The sequence below is a fragment of the Pimephales promelas genome, chromosome 24, assembly GCF_988280905.1.
Source record: "Pimephales promelas chromosome 24, fPimPro1.hap1.1, whole genome shotgun sequence".
Taxonomy (NCBI): domain Eukaryota; kingdom Metazoa; phylum Chordata; class Actinopteri; order Cypriniformes; family Leuciscidae; genus Pimephales; species Pimephales promelas.
Genome location: NC_142792.1, coordinates 18,944,310 through 18,957,749, shown reverse-complemented (window position 1 = coordinate 18,957,749; position 13,440 = coordinate 18,944,310). Strand labels below are relative to the sequence as shown.

At 48.5% G+C, this 13,440-nt stretch overlaps 2 pseudogenes; both read right to left on the bottom strand.

Moving 5' to 3' along the window:
* Positions 1–582: 582 nt before the first annotated feature.
* On the bottom strand, positions 583–7,808 carry LOC148965215 (uncharacterized; annotated as a pseudogene).
* Positions 7,809–7,964: 156 nt separating this feature from the next.
* LOC148965214 (uncharacterized) lies at positions 7,965–9,826 on the bottom strand (annotated as a pseudogene).
* Positions 9,827–13,440: the final 3,614 nt, after the last annotated feature.

Here is a 13,440-nt window from a genome sequence, read left to right as displayed (position 1 = left end):
AGCTTCCAGAGATGTCCGTGTTTGTGTGCGTGCAGGAATGTTCAGCGCGCGGACGCGTTGATGTGTGTGTGTGTTGCACGTAGGTGTGGGTTAACGGGTCACACGTATATTGCGATAGAACAAACGAAGTCTGGTTAGTCTCCAGAGTTCCCTCGCTTTTGGAGGTGTCAAAGGATCAAAAGAGGAGAGAGAGTTAATCTGATCGCGATCAGATTACCGCGTTGCGGATGGATGACGCTGCCTCGTGATGTCTCCGTCTTTATCATTCGTCATAATAAAAGTCATTCACCTCTAGACGCTCAGGCGCCTAAAGCAGTAAAGTCAAAGTTGAATTAAAACACATATGCGTAGGAATGTGTTAAAAGGTTCTGCCAACCACGCTCTTTGAGTGATGGCATGCAAACTGGTTAATGATGTCCGACCCAGAATCTCTACATTCCCCCCTGATTGGAAGATGACGTCCCTGCGGAGACTTCCTCTGCCGATCACTCATGGGAGGATGGAAGGTGAATCATGAAGTTGTTAGCAGGGGATCATCAGGGCTGGGGGCTTAACTCAATGAGGTCGCTGGTGTAGTGAAGTTTTTTATTCTTCCACGCAACAGACCAGGAGACTCTTGAGGTATCTTTCACGCAGAAGTTCTTTATTGCGTAGCTGTAGTCATCTCAAGGATAGTCTAACTAAGGGAAAATATTCCCTTACAATTTATACATTTAGAGGGGAGGAGTTTACATTGAGGGGGGAGAAACTGAAACAAAGCATGCAAATGAATTAGGAACACACCCTACTCTGAGGCCATTACCAATCCGATTGAATCAGCATAACTTTTCAAATGCTGATGGTGGCAGGAACTCTGGTTCCAAAGAGCCATCCCAGAGCCATTAAAGACAAAAGGTGGAAGTCTCCCTTATAGCTAATCCAATCAAAAACAGGACTATGAGGAAAGGAGACTCTCGCTGGAGACTTTATCAGTTTTTATACCATTGGAGTGGAAACCTAAATTAAACATTTGACAAATTTGTATTTCTCCACTGGCAACTTCCAGCGCGGGAGCTTCTCTTCGAGGGTTTCGGCGGAAGCCTCCGGATACAGCTTTGGTGAGCTTGACGGTAGATGATCGCACCTCATTGAGTCTCCTGTATAGGATGAAGGCCAAGCCCAATGTTAAGAGGTGGCTGACTACCATGGAGATGCACAGCGCCGTGTCTGTTGCGCTCCAGGCTCGGATGACAGGTGAGGTAGTCAAAGGAGGTTGTCGAGACAAAGCTTGCAGAGCAGAGTCAAGAGGAGCAATGTCAATTAACTGTGACCCCCCTGTCTCAATTCCCAGTTCCAGTTCTGGACCCAGGGTGAAGTTGTGGTCCTTGAAGAAGGAGGGGATTTCCAGTTCGGATTCATATTCACTGCTCGGGAGATGATACAATGCCAGATCATCGACGTGGAGGATGGCACCTTTAGGTACTTGAATCCACATGCTCTGGTTGAGCAGGCTGACCCGAGTGGCAGTGTCATGTTGGTCATAGGTGTGAGTAGCAGTGAGAACCGGGGTGTTTACGAGCCAGCGATCGCCGATGATTTCTGCTCGTGTCTCGCCGACTTGCATGCGAGGTCTGGCCTCAGCAGGGCACCGGTTGTCACTGGACATGGGTTGCAATCCACAGATTCCATCAGTGTTGTCTCTGAGGAAGGGTTTGCTTGGGCAGAGATAATGAATGTCTTTGGTCAAGGTGCACATGTGCAGGTTTGGAGCCAGGTACAGTTGTGGGTCGCTGTCATGGTAGGCTACCACATCGGGGGTGCGAACCTTGATGTGCGTGTTACCTTTCCAAAACCCCACATTGACAATGTCCTTAAGTCTGTAGATTCGGCTTGACTCTATGATGGGCAGGTTCAGGAGGAATCCCACTTCCCTCTGCTCGGGGTCAACGTAGAGTGGGATGGCGCTGCCCAGAGAGTAGGCCAGGTGGACTTGGAGCGGGTCGGCTGGCGTGGTGATGGCGGAAGCCAGCACATTTTGGACCAGGCTCAAAGGTATGAGATAGGGTGGAATGCGGCCCATAGCTAGGCTGTCGATGGAGGAGCTCACCTCCCGCAGCATGTCTGTCATGAGGGCGGTGACAAGCTGCGTTTGGGCAAAGTCAGTTTAAAAAAGTCATTGAACAGCTGCTTCATGGAGTTCACAGTCTGGTTCAGGAGGACGCTGTGGGTGTTGAGAATTACCACAGTTCCTCTTAAAGTCTTTCCGATGGTCTGCAGGGAAGCGCTCTGCGTGGTGAGCTGTTCTCTTAACTGTGGGATCTCTGTTTGAATCTCGGCCACGTGTCGTCTTACAGTGGCTAGGTTGACTGCGTTGACGCTGGACATACCAATGTTAAACAGGGTTCCCACGGCAGCTTTGGCTCCGAGCAGGGCTCCCAGGAAACGTTTGGGGCGGCGATTGTGTCCGCTTAATTCGGCTTGGGTGACAGTCATCTTTTCAAGTTGGTTCAGCATGTGCCGGATGTCAGCATCGGCGTGGGAGAGGGAGTCTTCTGTCCAGCGGGCACCAGCCCAGCTGTACTGGATTACTGTGCGGGGGTAGTGTGCTCTGTAGACATTTCGGGGATCTAGTCGGACGTACACTTTCTGGGTGTGGGTCCGACAGTTGGTGATCAAGAGACCTGGTTGTTCCCTCAGCACGATGCCTGACGCCGGGCCTGGTGAGATGACGTCGGGTGGCGGTTGCCCTCTGATCGCTTGAAGGCACAGGATGATAAACCACAGCAGCATCCTAGTAGCAGTAACAGAGGAGAGGGGTGAAAGAGAGGGAGAGAGAGAGAGAGGCAGTGTGTCAGCGGGAGTTGTCCATGGTTTTGCAGGACAGTCTTCCGTTCCTAGGATGAGAAACAAGTTAGTTTGCGTTGGCCCCTCCCCGCCTCTCCCTGCCAGCAGCCGAATGTCTCTTAATTTGGTTGCGGTGGACCCATTTGAGCACAGGGTCTTTCTGTCCCCGGCTTAGTTGGATGCGGTACGCTACTGGTGAAAGTTTGTCAACAATTTCGTGAGGTCCTTTCCAGCGTGGCAGGAATTTCTTTGACAGCCGGTTGGAGGCTGTGTGTTGTGGCTGTGTGAAGCTATAGTACCAGACCCTGTCACCCACAGCCAGTTCCTGGTGTGACGCTTTCCGGTCGTAGTACGCTTTCTGACCCTCGGCGCTCTTTTGAAGCTGTTGCTGAGCGAAGGCGAAGGTTGATTTCAGATGCCGGTGTAGCTCTTCGAGGTACTGGTGAGTGGTGCAGGCTGTGACGAGACTTGAGTCCCCTGGCTGGTACAACAGGTGCAGGGGCAGTGTCATCTGTCGTCCAGTCATTAGTTCGAAGGGAGACACTTGAGTTGAGTCTTGCGGAGTAGCTCTGAGAGCCATTAGCACCAGCGGGAGTTTCATGTCCCAGTCTTTCTGGTTGGCGGCCACATACTTTTTCAGCATACTGACCACAGTCCGATTTGACCGTTCAACTTGGCCTGATGAGCTGGGCTGGTGGCTAATGTGCAGTTGAACGTGGACACCCAAGAGTTTCCATATCTGCTGCATTATCTCAGCTGTGAAGTGAGTACCTCTGTCTGAGTTGACACTCATTGGCAATCCAAACCTTGAGAATATGTGGTTCATCAGGAGGTATGCCGTGGTCTGGGCGGTGTCGTTGGGTGCTGGGAGGCACTCTACCCATTTTGTGAACTGGCACACGACTGTGAGAAAGTACTTGTTGCCTCTTGTTGATCGGGGTAGAGGCCCTACCCAGTCGATTTGTAGGTCTGTCCACGGGAATGTGACTTTCCTGCGTTGCAGCGGAGCTCTGTGGTGTGGATTTGCAGGTTGAAACTGGCAGCAAATCAGACATTCTTTGATGTATTCCGCCACGTGTTTTTGCATGCATGGCCAATATGCCACTTGTACCACAAGATGTTGTCTATTACACGCAGCATGTGCTTGATGTCGTGCAGGCGCTTTAGACAAGGGTTGGCCGTGAGGTCAGCCAACGTGAGTGGGTGGTTGGTGGGGTCTGAGAGGTGGTGCAGAAAAGTGAAAAGAAAAGTGAAAATGCGGTGTCAGAGTTTTGCATGTCCGCTATGTCGTTGTTTGAGATCTGCGGAGTCAGGGTGAGAGGCTGCGAGGTGGGCAGTGCGGCAGGGAAAGTTCGTTTGCTGCGGGTTAGCACTGCCACGTCGAAGGTTTGTGGTTGGGCAGGAGGTGCCCATGGAGTACCGTGCAGTGCGCCAGCTTTGGCGAGGCCATCGGTTCGGTCGTTCAGGTCCTTGTCGAGGCCTGGTTGCTTGGAGTGACCTTTCACCTTTTTCCAGTAGACAATCATGTCGCGTTGTCTAGTCAGGTTATCACATGCTTGAAACAAATTTTGGTGTGTGACAGGCTTGCCGTTTGAGGTCTTAAAGCCATTTTGTTTCCAGCTTGGAAGGTGGCATGTGAAACTTAGTCTGGCATAGTTCGAGTCTGTGCAGATAAGGAGTTCTCTGATGTTGTGGGCTGAGGCTATTTGCAGAGTTATGAGAATGGCTGCCACTTCAGCATATTGTGATGACTGGGGTCCCAGCTTGAAGTGTTGCGGTGGACAAGGCAGATCATTTACCCATAACACACCAGCACCTGCTTGACGAGTGCCCTCTTGGTTGTAGGAGCATCCGTCGACGTAGGCTGTTGGCATACCTTGGCACGCATTTTCCTCAAAGTACCTGTGACAGGTCTGTTGTGGTTCTTCCACATGGGCTGTTGCAGGTGGGACATTATCGGAGCAGTTTTGGCAGGCCGCCAGGCCGTTGCCCAGGGCTGACTTGTGGTTTTGTGCATATCTTGCTTCAACATTGCGACCCTGGAGGGCCATTAACCACGTGGCGATGCGGGAGTTTGTGACCACACCATCACGGATGCGTTGGCTGTTGAGGAACATGACAGGCTGACAAGTCTCTACGATAACTTTCTGAGCTCCAATGTAGTTTGAGAATCTTTGTATGGCCCACACGGTGCAAAGCAACGCCTTTTCACAGTCTGAGAATTTAGTCTCTGGTGGAAGAAGTGTCTTGCTGGCATACGCAACTACCCTTTTGTCTTGGTCATGTCGTTGGTACAGACCAGCGCTGAGACAGTGTTGGGAGAATCCAGCTTCCAAGTAGAATTCTCTGTGTGGGTCAGGGTAGGCCAGACATGGAGCTGTACACAGGTGACGTTTCAACTCTTTCATGGCATTGTCCTGGACGGTTGTCCAGACAAACGGGCAGTCTTTTTTCAGCAGGGCAGTTAAAGGCTTTGCAATGTCTGAATAGTTCTCTATGAACTGCCGTGAGTAATTGCACACCCCCAGGAAACTTCGAAGTTCCGAGACGTTGGTGGGGGGTTTGATGTTTTGAACAGCTTGTATGCGACTTGTCTGTGGTTCGATGCCTTGTGACCCGATCAGTAGTCCCACGTAGTTGACCTTGGTTCGACACCATTGTCCTTTGTGGAGGGCGATCTTGGCACCTGCAGTTGTTAACTGGTTCAAAACATAGTCTATTTCTTTCAGGTGATCGGCTACTGTGGTACTTTTCATCAGCACGTCGTCCACATAGATGAGATTTCCTCTCATTCTCGCATCGGGGCATGCTTTGTTCAGGAAGATGTTGAACTCAGCAGGTGAGTTAGCATAGCCGAATGGACACCTGGTGAAAGTGAATTGTCTGTTGCCAAAAGTGAAAGCAAGCTTGTGCTGGTCTTCTGGATGTACTGGGATGGTCCAGAATCCAGAGGCCACGTCGAGCGTAGAGAAGATGGTGGCTCCTCTGATTTGGGATATTTCTTGCTCCAGCTGGGTCATGGGCCATCGTGACAGAGGCACCTGTTGGTTCAGTTTCCTGTAGTCAATCGTTGGTCGCCACTTTCCGTTTGGTTTGATTACCGGCCAGATGGGAGCAGAATAGGTGCTGTTGCATGGACGAATTATACCTTTCTCAAGCATGGAGTCAGTAATCTCTTGCACCGGTTCGTGTGATGTAATTGGGATTTTATATTGTCTCATATAGGTCGGGGAAGCTTGAGGGTGCGTTGGGATGCGCACGGTGTGAAGGTGGGTGAGACCACAGTCTAAAGAGTCTTTGGCAAATGACGCTTTGAATTTGTAAAGGACTTGTCTGAGTCTTTGTCGATCTGCATCGTCCTGGATGGCATCAGCGTCGGATAGGATTTGTTGAACTTGAGATTCAAATCCTGGATAGGGCTCTTCAGTAAGTGAGTCACCCGTTGAGTTGACAAGCGTAGGTGTAGAGGTTTCGTCAGTCTCGCAGGTAGGCTGTTTGGAGACTGTGTAGACAGCGAGGTGTCGGTCCTCCGTCAGTTCCGTTCTGCATACTTGATCTTTGTCCATTGGCATGACTGAGGCAATGGAGATGATCTTGAAGGGGGCTGTGCGCAGTGTGTCGCCTGTGTACCCGTCGGGCACCATGGCGATCGGAAGGGGCCCGATAAATGGTAAAGTCAATTCAAAGTCAGGGAAATCATGGCTCACTAGCCATCCCAGCCGATAGGCTTTTGGGATTGTGATGTCCACTGCGATGCAATTGTTGAACAGGATGTAGACCGCACGCGATGACACTTCAGTGAGGGGCGTGGCTTCCAGTGTTAGTCCAAGTTCAATGCATTCAGGTGACTGTTGAAAGAAACCCAATGTGTGGTTTAGGGTTTGGCCACGTCGAATGTTGAGTCGAACAGCGACCCCTTTGGTGTAAGCAGGTACTACAGTGTCCTGTTCACTGATCAAGGTGCAGACCTCTGGGATGGTCTGGCCTGACATGAGGTTGTCAGTGTGTGTGGGAACAACAGCTGGCTGTAAAGTCAATGGGGCCCACAATACCTCGTTGATAATGTCCACATGTGCTTGGAGGCGAATCAGGATGTCTGCTCCAATGTAGACATTGTGAGGCGGGTCCGGCAGGACCAGGAAGTAATGAGTGAGGCACCTGTTATTCCAGTTCAAGTTCAAAGCACAGATACCTTTTGCAGTCACCATGTTTGATGGACATGAGTTCAAAGGGAAGCGTGTGCGCTTGCTTGCAGAAGGAGGATCAGGTGTGACTTTAATTAGTTCAGTGAAAAATGACAGGCTAATGGCAGAGTTGTCTGCCCATAGCGCGAGCACAATGTCTGTTGTGGGTATACCATTCAGCTGCAGGTCAGTGTTGACCTTGGGGCAGAAGGGCTCAGAGTCTTTGGTGAGTTGGAAAGTGCAGAGGGGTGAACTTGAATCTCGCTCCAGTGTTGAGTCTGTGTCTCGGTGGCTGTCAGCGAAAGTTCCCGTGACCTTGGTGACCTGACAGTCTGGCTCAGTTGACCTGGGTGGCTGGCAGGGGAGAGGTTCTCGTACTTGAGCCCAAATTTTCAGTTGTCTGAAGTCCATTAAGGGCTCAAAGCGATCTAAAAGATCTTTGCCGACGAGGAGAGGATATGTGTTCATGGGCGAGACGTACACAGGATGGATGAGACTCATGGGACCGATGGTCAGATGGATGGGAGCTATCTGTTCAAGCCGGATGTTAGTTTGGCTGTAAGACTGCACATTCAACCCACAGTTCTGAGAATTTAAAGTTCTATTTTGCTTGTTAGCTTCAAATCTGAGTCTTTCAAAGAGTTCAGCTGAAATCAGAGTGAGGTCCGATCCCGTGTCGACCAGGGCTTCAAGCTTCACTTTATTTTCCAGCGTGATGGAGAGATACAGCTTGCGTGCTAGTCCTTTTTCGATCAGGTTCCCCAGGAGTTTTGGCGATGGGGTTTGTGTGGTGATCGATAAACAGTTAGGAGACACACAACCAAAACAGCACTTTCAGGTATCTCAGAGGTTTGCTCACTGGTGAGAAGGGTTGCGTTGTCCACTTTGGGATGTGTGGTGGGCAACAGCAAGGAGTGTGTGTCGCTGTCACTTGGTGTTGTGACAGCTGGTTCAGCGGTCTGTGTCAGGAGAGCAGTGTTCGGGGAGCTTAATTCAATAGGAGGGCTGTCAGAAAGGTTTTTAGTCCTCACCCTTAGTCACGAGGAATCTGGCTTGTCCTCTTTGTCAGTTTTCTTGTGAAGAAGCTCTTTCAGAACTTTCAGGATCTCTGCGGTCTCTGACGTAGACTTACTGTTTGTCTTTGTGGCAGGCTCGGATTTGGACTTGGACTTGCTTGGGGCCTGCCGTGGAGTTTTCTGTTGCCGCTGCTCTGGGCTAGGCGTTCTTGCTGCTGGAGCTCGGCTGGTTCTTGACTGTTGACTGGCTTCCCAGGTGGCTCCACCCCTTTGGTTGTGGGGAGGCCGTGGGTTGCCATAGGACTCAGGGCGTCGGCTTTGCTGCTTGGGGCGTGCACCCTCACGGTTGCGTCGCCCTCTGCTGGCCTGAAACGTTCTGGAGTCGTTGTTAAACAGTCTGTTAGCGTGGTGCTGTTGGGCGCCCTCTAGTGCCAGCTCTGAGTGGTGGTCAGTGATGGGGCAGATAGAGGGAGTTCTAACAGTCTTTTCAGAAACCATTTTCTGTTTGACGAAAGCTTTGTGGGCCAAATCTCGCAGTTGTTGGGTTGTCATGGTTTGAGGGCATGCCAGGACCCCTAAGTGATGGCTCACAGTGGGATGCAGATTTCGGAGGAACAAAGTTCGGAAGTTAAAGTCCTCTTCCATTCCAGGCTCGTTCCGTGCACCGAAGTAGGCTTGCCTGAGGCGAGTATAATAGGCCTGCGGAGTTTCCAGTCATCCCTGCTTGAGGTTCATCGCGGTGATTAGTCCTTGATCAGTTTCTGGATCAGAGAATTCCCGGATGAAAGCTTGTCGCAGTTGCTGGTAATCCGTTTTGACAGCGTCTGGTTGACGATCCAGGAAGCTGACCAGATACAACCTGTCCCACGGGGTGACATGGGGAACAGTGTTCAAATGAAAGTCAATGTCCTTCAGGTAGGCATGAACATCGTGGCCTCCTGCAGGGTTTGGTGTGAAGGTAGGAATGTTTCTTGCCAACTTGTCAAGTTCTTTGAAGCCCATGCCGTGGTGAGTGTCAGGGACTGACGGTGAGGCCCCCCCTTTTCCAGAGGGCGGGGACCCTGGCAGGCTGTCCGCAGATGTCTGAGACGGTGGACGTCCGTCCTCCATCACAGTTCTGGAGTCTTGACTGAAGTGTGCGGGTCGACTGGTCAGGGAAAACTTTGTAGTGTGCGTTTCCCTGACTCGGTCACTCTGCAGTTTATAGGAGTGTTTTAGTTCTTGGTGGACGGCGTCAAGCTCGTCTTTATAGAGATCTAGTTGTTGGGAAAGTTTATCAATTTCAGCTTGGGCTGTTTTCAAGTGTTTTTCACAGGCCTTAGCTTTAGCGTCTCTGTCTTTCAATTCAGCCTTGGCTCTGGTAAGGAGAGCGTCACCACGTTCCAGTTTTTCGGTGAGCGTCTCTCTGGCTTTCTTTTCCTTTAAGTCCTTTTGGTCCAGACGGAGGTGTTCCAGGGCCTCTTGAAGTCTTTGCACTTCATTTTGCAGGTCTGGGTCCTTTTCCTCCTCGTCGCGTAGTAGCTGGTCTAGACGACTCTGGGTTTCTGCTTGGTTGCGCCGGGCCTCCTCCGCTTGGAGCCGTAGAGTTGCCGTCTCCTGTTCCAGGTCGGTGGCAGTTCTCTCGTGAAGGCGGGCTTGTGCGACCAGCGTATGGGCCAGCTTTCCCACGATTCGGGCCCATTCTTTGTGGCTGTAGCTCTGCGTTGGGTCCTGCCTCATCAGCGTGTCCAGTTCGGCGTCCAGCTGTTCCTGGCTCCGGGGCTCAGCGTCGCTGTCCTCCTTAGGCAGGAACGCGGCGGTCATGGCGGTCAGCCATGTCTCGAGGCTGTCCCAGTGGGCTGCCGGGTGGGGAGACTGGGACATACTGGCTTACTGTAGGCGAGAGGAGCACAACACACACAAAGACCAAATGCAAGTTTGTTCACAATTTAGGCGCTATCCCTTTGGTACGGACGATGCCGTTTACGGGAATTTTGGCTAACTGATGGAGACAGTTAGACGGTGAGAGAGACAAATTGTTTAGGTCAGCGCAGGGCCTAAATAAAGATTTGACAGGGCCGGAGCCAGTGGGTCACTGCTGCCACTGACGGCTCGGCTGTCAGTCTGTTATTTAGCTTTCCTGGGGTGTCTCTGTAGGCTGTGTCTCTGGGTGACATGAAAGGCACAGTTCACACAGAACAGAGAGCAGAAGAAAAACAGCAAGGTAAGAGAAAACTTAAATGGGGTTAGGCACTGGGACTAACGGGTCTGTGGATACAGAGAATGATTACAGTTGAGAAAGTGTTACGGGGACTAAGAAAGCTTGTGCCGGCTATGTGTGTTTTCTGAGGCACGGATGGGTAGCACTTAGACGACAAGGGAGAATATCTAATATTCTTGTGGCCTATGCTAAGTGAATGATCTGTATTTCTTTACCTTAATTCAGCTTGCCTGGGGTGACCCGAAATCACTCCTGAATGGAACCAATGGTGAGGGAAATTCCCCCGTCACTCCAGACACTCAACTGAGGTGTCCGCGGGCCTTTCCTGTGCATCTACCATGGTGCGCCCGCTCAAACAACTTCGACTTTTGACACGACCTAGCAATTCTGAGGATGTCACCTGCTTACGACACTGCAAAAAGGGTGTACTCCCAGAACCCCCTTTTCAGGGTGGCCCCTTTTTAGGCCCCGGTTTGTGAGAACGTTCCGAAATTGCCTTGTGTCGCAGCATGGGTGACCCCTCTTTGTGGAATTTACCAGATTGCTGATGTCTTGTTGCGTGCCGCACCAATGGACAGAGACAGGAGGGTCCGAGACTCACCCACAGCTAGCGCTGGTTACGCCGGTAGGAAAAATCCGTCCACTGGAGACCAACCAGGGATGAAGATCAGATCACCACACACAAGAGAATGTTCCCTGTAAAATACTGAAATGTGGCAGAAAAAGGGCTCTAAAATTAATTAAAGTTGACCTTGTTTAAACCAAATTGAATATTTGTGGGGTATAAAATACAAAATCTTACTACCTAGGGGCAGAGAAGAAAACACAAAAAGGAAAGTATGACAATTTTGTTAATCAGAATACCCTAGAGAGAGAGAGAGAGAGAGAGTCAGAGAGTGGGCCAGGAGACACAGGAGTACACAGGCGCAGTGGCGGGTTTGGGCCACTAGACGGCGTGTTCTCTGTGGTCAGCCTGGTAGAAAAGACGCACTTAATTGAAATTGCAATTCAAAGGTTTTAAATTAAATTCAAATAAGTGTGTGCAGAGATGTTACGTAATCCCTAAGGCAGTGTGATAGGGTATCACAGGCTGAAGGGAAGAAAAGGAAAAGGGAGAAATCAAATAAATGAAAGTAAAAATTAATTAATTAATTTTTTTTTCACAAAAAAAAATTAATTAATAAAAAAAAAATTATTGAAGAAAAATTAATAAGCGTTATCAATTCACAAAACTAATAACAGTTATTGATCTATTGAAAACAAATCAACAAAAGTTATCAATTCCTTGAGACGAATTAACAAACCAATCAATTTATCAGAAAGGAGAAAAGTAATCTATTAATAAGACTTATTGATCTACCCGAGGGAGAAATCAATAACCTTATTTGGAGGGAAACGAAAATCAAGTGGAAATGCCCATAACACAATGCATGAGATTAAATGAGAATTTAATTCAGGTGTATCTTCTTACGTTTTCTCAAAACCAAATCTGAATGAGATTATGAAAATTAACGGATGGGTATCACTCTCAATGCCAATCAGCTTGTTGTAAGTTGACACAGAATGAGCCCAACTGAAAATAGACTGAAATCTCAAACAGAACGCGAGGAGAGGCGAGCGTCGCCGCGATCGCTTCAACTATGAAGTTAACAATGACTGGGAAGGGAAATTCAGGAAAACAAGACCTATTCAACAAATGTCCACGCGATGGCGCTGTTTTGCTCACGTCGATGAAAAGGGTCTGGTGGTAATTTGAAACTCTGAGGCGCTAGGCTGCGCTCTAGCGTTGAGGAGTAGAATTACAATCAGAACCACTTCATTGTCCCTTCTGGGGCGCGCGCAAAATTTGAATGCATGCAATAAAATCCAGGCGGATTTTTCTCGTGCTATTTTCACGGGTGCGTGAGGCAGAAATGATTTTACTGCACTTACACGTACACTTATCACAGGAATTTACGTCTGTGGCTTAACTCCAAACACATTAATCACTTAGCACTTAATGATTGAAATGTTCTGCTTTAACATTTGGTTAGCTAAATCAAAAGTTAAAACTCGGAGTGTTTCGTTAACCAAACGAATTTAATTCAGGCCTCGGCTATAGGAAGATTAAAGGAACATCGCTTTACTCTTTCCTCTTTCGTCCTGACAAAAGAATCTCGTTTTGAACAGGCGAGTCGAAAGAATATCTTTAACATGTATCAGTCTGTACAGGTAAATATTACTTTCGTCACAAACTACAGTTTAACCTTAAACACTTAACAGTGAATATCAGTATTCTGAACTGCAATTTATTTTAACAATTACCACGACTAAAACGTTAAGCACATTCAATCATGCAATTGCGGAGTTGAGATACTCTAGATTCTCAATTTGTGGCAGCGCGCACTTGAGTCAAGATGCGACGGCGCACGGTCGCGTGTCTCAACCAAACAGCAAAGTATACAAAAATTGTCACTGCATTAATTTCACACATAACAAAGCTTAAAATATGCCCGCATTCTCCACCATTATATATATGTAAGGAATCTCGGCTTAAGGTTTATAGCTCAATTTGAATTCAGGGGAAGAATATTCCAAAATCAATGATCTGGATCAGCAACTTATAGAATATTCGTTAAACCGAGTTTCTCACATAAATTAAATCACCCAACGAGGGGTGTGTCACAACACACGTCTGCTTCTGGTATATATTACGAAATTAACACAACGAATTATGCTTAATTTGGAGCATATATTTTCCACAGATCGGGGCTGTTTGATTTTTAAGACCACAAGGACTACACAGTTTTCTCAGTCAGCGCGCGGATCTGTAAAACTATCAATCACTTGATCTGTTTAGCTTAAATTTTCTGACAATGTTTTGTGCACTCAACAAAATCAGATTGTAGCGTTAGGATCTAATATTAAAGAGGCTTTGTTATGTGATTAATACAAACAATGGCAAAGAATGTATAAATGAGTTTAATAAAAGCACACGACTAAGTTACACTACAAAAATCACACGATATATGTATATACACAAAATGAAAGTGAAACTAAAATAAGGAAACAAGGGAAAATGGAAATACAAAGAAAATTACAGTTACTAGCACAGCTTTAAACCTTCAGAGACAACCACAGGATTATATCTTGAGTCTCAAATTTGATGGAACAAATTGCTTTTCAGACCTTTGTATGCTGGAAGCGTGCGGTTGTCCCCACGTGGGTGTGTTCGCGG